Raw genomic sequence first — 10,474 nt, 5'->3', positions numbered from 1 at the left:
ACTTTTTGGGGCACTTGCAACACCAGTCCGCGATTTTTGGTATTTTTTGGTCCGAGAATCGCGGCCGCGATTTTTGCATTTTTCCAAAAAGACAAACAGCAAAGCTACTTCATAACATATTACATTTTTTAAAAATAAGTTTTAAGACATCCTTGTGTATCTATTTTCATGCGGAGAATATAAGTGCATTACATTACATACTAGATCAATTTATATTGCTGTCCTTTATTTTTCAATCTTTGTTGATTTAACTTTTCGGTGAGTTGATTTTTCTAAAAATTGTTCTGATGATTTGTTTTTCTTTTTTTGTGTTTATACAGCGTATTGTCATTTAATTTGAAGCTGTTCCTACCTTTCAAAAATATAAATGGGTTATTTTAGAGCGTGTCTCCACCACAACGGAATACTGACACTGGCACGCCCCAATTGTGTATAATTCCATAATTTACATACAATACCATGCAGGCCTACTTTTTCTTTAGGGTTTAGGGTTAAAACAGCCAATCTTCGGATAGGTGGACACGCGCCCTAATTTGTTAATTATTGTGGTTATCTGTGCTGTTCTAATTTTGATTTCATTCTATTGTGAATCCTTTATTTCTCACGTTTTTACAATCTGAGTGACTACAAATGATATTCTGGTTGCTTAAAACAGAGCACAGGAAATCCTGGTGCTTTAGAGTGTTGCCTCTATCAACATATTGCTATATACGTCTTCACAGAGATTTGAAAGCTTGAAAATGAATGGCAAATTTTTGGGCAACTTTTGACACTTTTTGTGACAGCTTTTGGCAACTTTTAACACACACAAAATAACAACAAACGCAGATGCTAGCATAATCAAGTGCCAGATCTCTTAAGTCTCCAAGTAAGTTGCTCTGTGCTTACCCCTGGCCTTGTTTGCCTTCAACTTTGCAAGTGAGAGCTTTTATGTCTATTCAAGGGTCTCATAACCTGCATCTGTCTCTTCTGATTGTTTTTTTCTTCAGCGTGCGCTCCATAATTTCTTCAAAGTGCTACCTCATTTGATTTCTTTTCCTTCCAAGAAATTCTCAGCAGTCTCCCAAAAACCACATTCCTGTTTCATTTATTATTTTTATTACACTGTCTTTAGTCATTGTCTAGCATTCACAACATTATAATGGTTGACCACCGACTGCATTTAAAAATGCTGAAGTTGGTAGTCTTTGCGATGTTTCTATTTTTCAGGATTGGGATCATTTTCAGAACTATCTTTAGCCTTTGCAATTCTTCTATTTACTTGTGTGGAAAATTTGGCGTCAGATGTAATTGTACATCCTAGATATTCAGCCCGTTGAACTTGTTTTACCTTTTTACTGTTGCCTTTGAGATTATAAACAGGATTTATTGCTTTAAAAAACGTTGCCCTGCATTCTGCACTTTCCATTACAACTGTATCAAGATGTGATTGAAGGTCATTTTCTGAATCTGCAAGCAAAACTGTACCATCGGCGTATCTGAAGTTATTAACATTTTCGTCATTCACTTTAAGACCTGGGCATTCTTCTATATTTCCATAGATGATTTCACCAATATATATTGCAAAAACTAAAAGAGATCTGGTGAAATAACGTGTCCTTGCTTTACTCCTTTTTAAATCTACTTACTTTCGATGCATTCTCCACAAATCCTTACAGTAACGTTTGTGTTCCAGTACAAACCCCTGGATATTCTTAGATCCTTCCAGTCTATGTCTAGCTCTTTCATAATGTTAAATAGCTCATCGTGTCTCACTCTATCGATAGCCTGCGAACAGTCTATGAAGAATAAATACGGACCTTTCTAAGCTTTAATAATAACCTTTCCATTAATATTGTCAAAGTGAATATATAGCATTTCTGGTGCTCTTGTCAGGAACAATTGGACAGTTTCTCATTCTTCCTATTAACACTCCTGCATTTTAAAAATAAAATGACTCATAAGGCTTATAATAAATGCACCTCACACTCAACGGAACCTGGTGTTTTAGGTAATGCTATAAAACCTGACCAAATCATATTATTTCCTGGAATCTCACTATTGTGTCACAGGTGGAATTTAAGAGATTCGTTGTTATTGACGAGTACATAGCTCTTGTGTAATAATAGTGTGACAGTCACTTCAACTGGGATATTATCAAGTCCTGTGGTTTCTTCTCGTTCCATTCTTTAAGGCAGCTTCAACTTTGCTTTCAGTATTGGTGGCCCATTTTTTTTCTCCTCTATTATATTTGAAATGTTCTTCTATCTATTTTGATCATCTGTTTAAAGCATTCCCTTTTTAAATTAAAATATCACTTCCTTTTGATCTTATGCACCCTGTATTTGAGCATGCTTTCATCCCAGCTACTTCTTGGATTTTGGTATGCATAATGTATTTTAAAAATGTCTCTGTTCTGATTCTTCTTTCATTGTTGACGCTGATCATTCCTTCATTTTCTGTTGTTTCGTCAAACTTTTTATTTCCTTATTCAAGGAGTTATAATATTCCACCTTCAATTTTGTCTGCCTTTTCGCTTTTGTTAGTTTTAAGTTTTAATATTATCCCAGGAGAGCAACATTATAAAAAGAAAGGAGGAGAGATAATGATGATAAAATGTTTCATAGGAAAGAATTTGCAAACCACAGACTTTACAAAACTTTAAAAAACTAATGAAATTTACGAAACAGGAGACGGTATTTTTTTAATTAACAAGTTCGTACAGCCCTCTGTTCAACTTCTCCACAATAGTTTGAATGGAAATGCAAGCTAGCATTTAGGCCTACATCGCAAAATCAACGGATTGAAGACTTTTTTTTTTTCGTAATGTACAAATTACGCTGCGTAAAATCCGTTCACTCGGTGCATATTTCGTTATATGCATGTTCGCTTTGTGTGTGTGGGTGGTTGGCGGGTGCTCTGGTGTGGTTTGCTTCTTCTTTCGTATCAAACATCTATCGTCCTTATCTCCCCTCCTTCTTTTTTATGTTTGTTACTCTCCTGTAACAAATCTTCTCTTCTGGCGCTCATATGACCTTATGCAGTTGCGAGTGCCGTAAAACCCCTACTAAAACTAAACTAAAAAGCTTTGTGTGTGTGGAGGGGGTTGCTTGTGTGAGTGTGTGTGTGTGTGTGTGTGTGTGTGTGTGTGTGTGTGTGTGTGTGTGTGTGTGTGTGTGTGTGTGTGTGTGTGTGTGTGTGGTGTTAAGAGATACATGCACCACAATACATGATCATAACTCGGCACTGTGGGTCATTTAGAACCTGGAGGAAATCAAGCCAGAAGAAAGATCAGGACCTAAAACCCTTACAAGAACAATGTGAACAATGAAGACGCTAACCAGACACAGACCATTAATTTGAGATGATAACATTAGTCATCATCAGCAAAAAATGCTAGATCTGAAATAGACATTGGCGGTCATGGTACACCATTCAGGTTCGCTTAGATACTCTAAAAAGAAAAAAAAAACAACTACGTTTATAATAATATCATCTTGATCTTTTCCTGTCACCCATTTGAAAAGGAATGCCAAGCCAGTTGCATTAGGTGTACACCTACCACGGTTGCCATACATTCTTCTAGTGAGAGCAATATATTCAAGACCTTAATAATAATAATAATAATAATAATAATAATAATAATAATAATAATAATAATAATAAATAATAATAATAATAATAATAATAATAATAATAATAATAATAAATAGCATTTGCATAGCGCATATCCCCGCTCAACAGCAGGCTCTATGCGCTTTGCACTATATTATTACCCCAGCAGACCATAGAACACTCCGAAACATTCTCAGCTTCCCGGGAAGCATACAGTGCAAGCAGCTGATTAAGCGCTCAAACACTAACAAACTGACACGATCTTTCGCTGTCTATAGCCGGGTACCCATTCCCACCTGGGTGAAGTGAGGAAAATTCGTGTAAAGTGCCTTTCCCAAGGACACAACGTCGGGCCCCTGACGGGATTCGAACCCACGACCTTACGGTTGCGAGTCCGAGAGCCTAACCACTAGGCCACCGACGCCACACCTTTATGTCGATTCAAGTGTCCAAGAAACTGCACTTGTCTCTTCCTAATTGCTTTATTAGTAAGTGACCTACAAGGGCTTCTCTCAGTTTTACGACAATTGATTTCTGTAATAACACCAATATAAAGCAGAACATACGACAACTGCTTTCTGTAGTATCCTTCACCGTTCTGTTCGCAAGTGAATCATGGACCTTTGTAGATGGTCTGCAGAGAAGAATAATGCGGTGCCATCGTATCACATCCTGGGAATCTCCAACATGAATCACATCACAAACGAAGAATCCGTCAGGCTTAACGCAGCCCCCTCCCAACCAAACCCTCTGTATCGCCAGTCTAGAAGAACACTATTCTAATGATTTTAAGTGACATTTTGCAAATTTTACAGGAGAATGAAAAAAACTTTCCCTTTTCAACAGAACGCAATTCCAGGATCCAAAACTCACAAGAAGTGTAAAATGGGGGGTTATTTTTGGCAGAAGCAGAAAAGTATGCTTATTCCGACTTGAACACTTACAATAATTTTCTACAAGTTCTACCATCAGTAGCAATTTTTTAAAGAGGGAAAAGTATTTAAAATGCCTCACATTTTATACTTTTCCTTAAATGTTTTCTAAAGTAGGAGAGAGAATGATTTTTCTTTGGGTTGCAACTCAGTCATTTTTAAAGCTACGGACCTGATGTTTCATCGCAAGATGCGTCCCTTTCGGCCGACGTGTCATTTAAAATTTAAAATTAGAATTGAACAGTTTTCCTCTAGACCCTGTGATATAACTGGTGAATTAAAACCTTCCCACCTTTTCTGCACACACACACAAGCAATCGCACAAGCGTGCATATGCACATGGATACCCTCACTTCATCCTTTTTATTTTGTATACGACAGGTACTGCGACCCACATCTCAGCATGGATACAACGTCCATAGAGCCAGCTGTGTCTAGCGTCAGTAAAGACCCTGTGAGCGATGAACTTCTGGGCGTGGTGATCTTTGTTGTCAGCATATGTATTCATACAAGCATCATTGTCATAGGATGTGCGGCCAACGTCATCAATCTTGTCATCTTTTGTAAACTTGGGTTATCTGACAGTCTCTCGGTTTCCTTTTTCTTCCTGTCCATTTCAGATTTTGCTGTTTTGTTTCTGAATCTTTTAGGGCGTTCTCTTTATATACTGAACTTGTATTTTGGCGTAAATTTCGGGATTTTAGATCCACCGAGCTTTCTATTTATCATGTCCTCCTACTCAAGAATCCCTTATGATACAACCGTGTGTCTTACTACGTATACTGCCGTTCAAAAGTGTTGTTGTGTGGTATTTCCATTTCACTTCCAACGTGCGTTTACTCGAAACCAAAGTATTTTCATTAATATCGGTATATTTTTCATTGTATTCTTGTGCTATCTACCACTAATGCCCCACCAAAACTTGAAACTAGCATGGAATCCCTCAACAAATTCCACACGACTGTCGCAGTGGTTTTCTGGTGATAGAGATACGTATTACGAGGCTGTTGAATCTATTCGAAATATTCTGATTACTACTTCAGAAGCAATCGTTTTGCTCTGTTTAGTCATTTTTGTGTACAAGCTGAAAGCTTCCTCTCGGTTCCACTCAGCACACAGTAAAGGCGGGATGGCACCACCGAAGGAAACGAATGAAGAAGCCGAGGAGGGAAATAACAGAAAGAAAAGTCCGAAAACGAAAGAAGTTCGTGCTATTGAAGCAGTTACAATGGTATCGACTTTGTTTGTCGCATGTACTTTCCCTTCTGTAGTGCTCATCTACGCTCGACTTCTGATCCCGGGATTTTCCAAAAGAGGAGAATATGCGAATTCATACACAATTTCTTTCCAATTTCGTGTTGTTATATTATACGCATGGTTTTCCTCTAATATATTCATCTACTCCGTGTACAACACACGATTTCGCAAAGAGCTTATGAACATGTTCTGCTGTAGAAGTGAGTAAACGCCACACACTCGAAAACAATGGCATCTTCTTTCTCACGCGTTTGTAACACAAAATGTAAATCGGCCTACCAAACCTTGTACAAGTACGAACATAAACACCCACACAAGAAAGCTCAACACTTTTCATGGCCGAACAATGTATTCCAGATAGTGAAAAATACAATAAATATTCCTGATGTTTTTGATCAGTACTTCAGAGACTAGACAAAGATTGTCATGGATCCCAATAAACAATCATGAATTGAACCTTTTTCGGGGGTATGCATTATACTTTAATATATGTATGCGTGTTACACAAGGAGATGTTAGATCAGTTATACTGTCTTTCCTTCCAGTGTTTCAAAATTAAAAACATTTTTCACGTGTTTTCCTTCAATGGAACATCATACCAGTTACATGTACTATGAATTGAATTGTTTTGTGAATCACGTAGAATTGTCTGTTTTAAATAAACGCTCATTGAAAACGTTCATATCATCTTTCCTGTTTTTGCGTATCGTATACTGCAATGCTCTACTGGCTAATCTACCTAATACCAACCTTCACAAATCATAGCTTTTTCAGAATCAGACTCAGTTTAGTGAGAGATTTACTGAGCTTGCAACTACATAATAAGGTCATATGAGCGCAATAAACAGAAGTTGGTTGCATTCACTCCCACAACAGCATGGCTTGATTTTGTTCAATGGTCAGGTTAAAATGTTAAGAATTTTTACTGTGAAGATGTCTTTTTGTAAAGACTAATGACCTTCACAAAATCCAGAATTCTGTTGTGTTTAACGACGGGGAACAGATCATGTTCATTTAAAATATTATGTCCTTCGGGTCCCTCCAAACCCGGACATTCTATGAATAAGTGTCTAATGGTAAAATTGTTTATCTCAACCGACACAAAAGGGTTTCTCATCTCACTGCAAGAGGTACTTACGGGTCAGGTAGGCAAGTCCAAAGCGTAGTCAAGTAAGAACAACTTCATCTGGAGATGCCCGATCTAAAACTGTGGAGCTTGTTACTGAATTGTTCACCCCAGTGTTTCGCCCACAGACTGGTAGCGTAGCCTTTGACCTTATCTTTAAAGTCTGTCTTTGGGAGAGTGCTCTCCGTTGATCCCGATAGAAGGGAAAAGGATTCCTTAGCTAGTAGATCGACCTGCTCGTTTCCACGGATGTCCACATGCCTCGAAAACCATGCAGACACCATAGTTTTTTCATGTCCAGTTAGGGAATGTACCCTTACTGTAACTGTATACTTCTTTTACGTGTACGATTGTGGGATTTGTAAGTGAGTGAGGCAGAATAAAGAATCAGACAGAATAACAAAGGATGTTTCAGGAGAATTTTCTAAGGAGTCCAATACCATGTCAATTGTAGTGGTATCCGCAGAAGGATGCTTCAGGGTTCTGTTGTTTGAGGGCAGGGCGGCGGCGCCCACAACTGAGTCCGATTTAGAGCCATCAGTAAAGATTTGCTCTGCATCATGGTATTTTTAAAATAAAAATTTTGTATGCGGCTTGGAATGTTTTTGTGCTTTTGCGGGATTTGTTTAAATTAGCGGAATGTTCTAAGTATACTCTTGCCTTGGTAAGGTGCCACGGAAGGAGGTCGGGGGGGGGGATTGTCTATGCCTTTGTTTTTTGGGGAAGTCTATGTTTTTGAAGTCCTAGGGGACTCTGAGGCCAAACGGTTTGATGAATGTGTCGTTGTTTTTTAGTTGTTTTTTTTTATCCTGGCTGGATGTATTTTAAGAATGTGGTTATGTGCTGGGTTTTCTTGTGTTGTGTTGAACTCTGATTGCGTACTGCTGTAAATGTTGTGTTCGTTTGAATGTTAGGCATAATATGTTGGCCCGCGGAAAGCCCAAGGGCGAGGCGGGGTCCTTGGTGCTGTATCATGGGGTCTAGCATTTTCAAGATTTGGAATTTTGTCGATCCGTAGACTTGACAGCAGAAGTCAAATCTGGATCGGACAAGAGAACAGTAAAGATGGACATGTTGTTTCATGTCTCCGCCCTACTCCAATGTAAGGCGTTTAAGTTTAAGGTTTTCTGGCACCTTACATGAAGGTCTTTTACGTGAGGAAGGAAAGTAAGTTGTTTTTTTGGAATATTATCCCGATGAATCGAGACTGGTCCTGGACGGGAATCCTTTCAAATCCGGATGCAGTACAACCAATTTTCAAGCTTATACATCTGCCCTAAAACATGTTAACTGTTTTGAATTCATGGATCTTAGTTGAGAATTTTAGATCAGCAGCACATCAAAACGTCCTCAACATATGGCGGGCTGTCTATGTTACTTTGGAGGGCCTGAACTATGTAATTTTAATTTCGATAAGGAGAGGAGAAAGGATGTTTCCCTGGGAAACACCTCCCTCCTGTTACTGGGGATCTGAAAGGGAGGATCGAACACAAACCAGGAAGGAACGGTTCTTTAGGAAATTGCCAAAGAAGGCAGGGGGGTGACTGCGTTTACTGAGAGTCTGCAGGTCTCTAAGAATTCCCCAGAGTGTGGTGAGAGCTTTTCTAGGTTTAAAAAAAATAGCAATCGTGTGGCCTCCTTTGGCCAAAAAAGTCTCGCATATTAAAATCTCCAGGCAGATCAGGTGATCCAGAGTAAATCGAGTTTTCCTAAATCCGCGGAGGAAACCGCTCAGCGACAAGTCGTCTCCAAAGACCACATGAGTCACCTGTTGACATTTTTAAAAAATTAGTTTGCATAGACAGTTTGGTAAAGCGATTGGTCTGTGGTTCGATGGGAGTATGTGGTCTTTGTTTGGTTTTGGAATAGAAATGACTGTGGCAAGTCTCCATGATTCCGGATAAGTGTGTGACTGTGCATGTCATTGTACATGTTGAGAAGAAGTGTGTGTTTCTGTGGGTAAATGCCTAATGATCGAACTTTGTTGATTGGTGTCCGACTGTTGATTTTGAATACGTATGAAAAGAGTTTCTTTTGCTCTCCCTGAAGCATCTACGTGCCTCAGCGCGTGCTTTTGGGTTTTTAATGTTTTGTTTTGTGTGGTGTTGTTGTCGACGACTCTTTGATATGTTGCTCTCGTTTTCTTGAAGGGAGCATCACACTCCCTAGAGAACCAGGCCTTGTTCTTCCCGGGTGTTGGAGATTTTTTTGGTATGTATTTGTGCCATATTTATAAAAGTGTTTCGTCAAATTTGTTGTAGTTGGGGCCGAAAGCGGGGTTCAAAATATGGGAGTATTCAATGGCGAGCCCGTCCTAGTGTGCTTATTTGAAATCGAAGAATTCCGGGATCGAGTCATTTTGGAGGCAAAATTGTTAAAGTAGTATTAGGAAATGGCCCATACGGTCATTCAGCACAGACCACTCAAGATCTGGGACTAGATCAGGGATACAAAAGGTGAGGTCAAGGGGTGAATTGCCAAATTTTAATGTGGATCTATTTGAGTAGGTGGGGGCCTATTGTTCAAAAGATAAGACAAATTTTGTTTTTAAAAAATAAGAAATCTCCACTGATTTTACCTTTGTTGTTTGTGGGCTTGTCTCCCCAAAGGGGGCTGTGGGCATTACAATCTCCTTGCAACATAAAGGGTTTTGGGAGCCAGTGCTTTTAGTTATTCAGTTGGGTAATTTTGAGAGGGTAATTTTGTGGGACACAAATGGAACAGAACGTGATTAGTCTGTGCAGTGTGACCCGTACATCAATAGCCTAGCGGGTTGCCCTAAAATGTATTTGTCAAAGGAGTATGCTGTTGTCAATGTAGATGATGGTTCCAGTGGGCGCTCTGGTTCTCTGTGTAATTGTGATGATGCGCACTAAATCTTTTTACGTCTATGATTGAAGCCGGGGCGAACTTTGTCTCCGGGATGCTAGCCACAAGTGGGCACAGAGTGGTCTGTAGGTGTTGCAATTCTGCAATGGAAGATCGGAGTCCACCGGCATTCAGTTGTATGACTGCCATTGGTTGCTTTTTAAAGGGTTTTTTAAAGCACAAAGGCTCTGACTTCAGCGTGCTCTGACTCCTCTTTGAAGGAGAGGCAGGGGGTTTGCAAGGTTTCCACCCTTGATTGGGCGCACGCTACTAGGAGATTTCGAGGAAGAATGGTGGACTCCGACCTTCGGGGGAGAGACCGATGTGGGGGATCAGGGGTGTCATCCTCCACAGGGAGGAGGGTGTCTGCTGGAGGGGAAAGGGGAGGGGGTGTGGAGCAGACGGAGGGGCTGGAAAGAGGGGGGTGGGGCACCTCACACTCCATCAGAGGGGCGGGCGTGAGGAGGAAGAAGAAGAGATAGTAGCGACAGAGGGGAAAAAGAGAGGGCAAAGAAATAGTCTACCGTGCCCTCCGCTGAAACCCCGTCGCTGTAAGCTATGGAACGTCGAAAGTGGGTGCCCCACAGGGGTAGGAGGGACCTATTTAGTCTTTACAGTCTTTACAGCAGCTCTGGCCTTACTGGCCGGTGGCTGAGTGAGGTCGGCAGTAGAAGCACTGGCCGACCTTGTGACAGGC

This window comes from Aplysia californica, unplaced genomic scaffold (genome assembly GCF_000002075.1).
Source record: "Aplysia californica isolate F4 #8 unplaced genomic scaffold, AplCal3.0 scaffold00205, whole genome shotgun sequence".
Lineage (NCBI taxonomy): Eukaryota > Metazoa > Mollusca > Gastropoda > Aplysiida > Aplysiidae > Aplysia > Aplysia californica.
The sequence above is the reverse complement of the archived record's forward strand: the minus strand, read 5'-3'. Positions refer to the sequence as shown.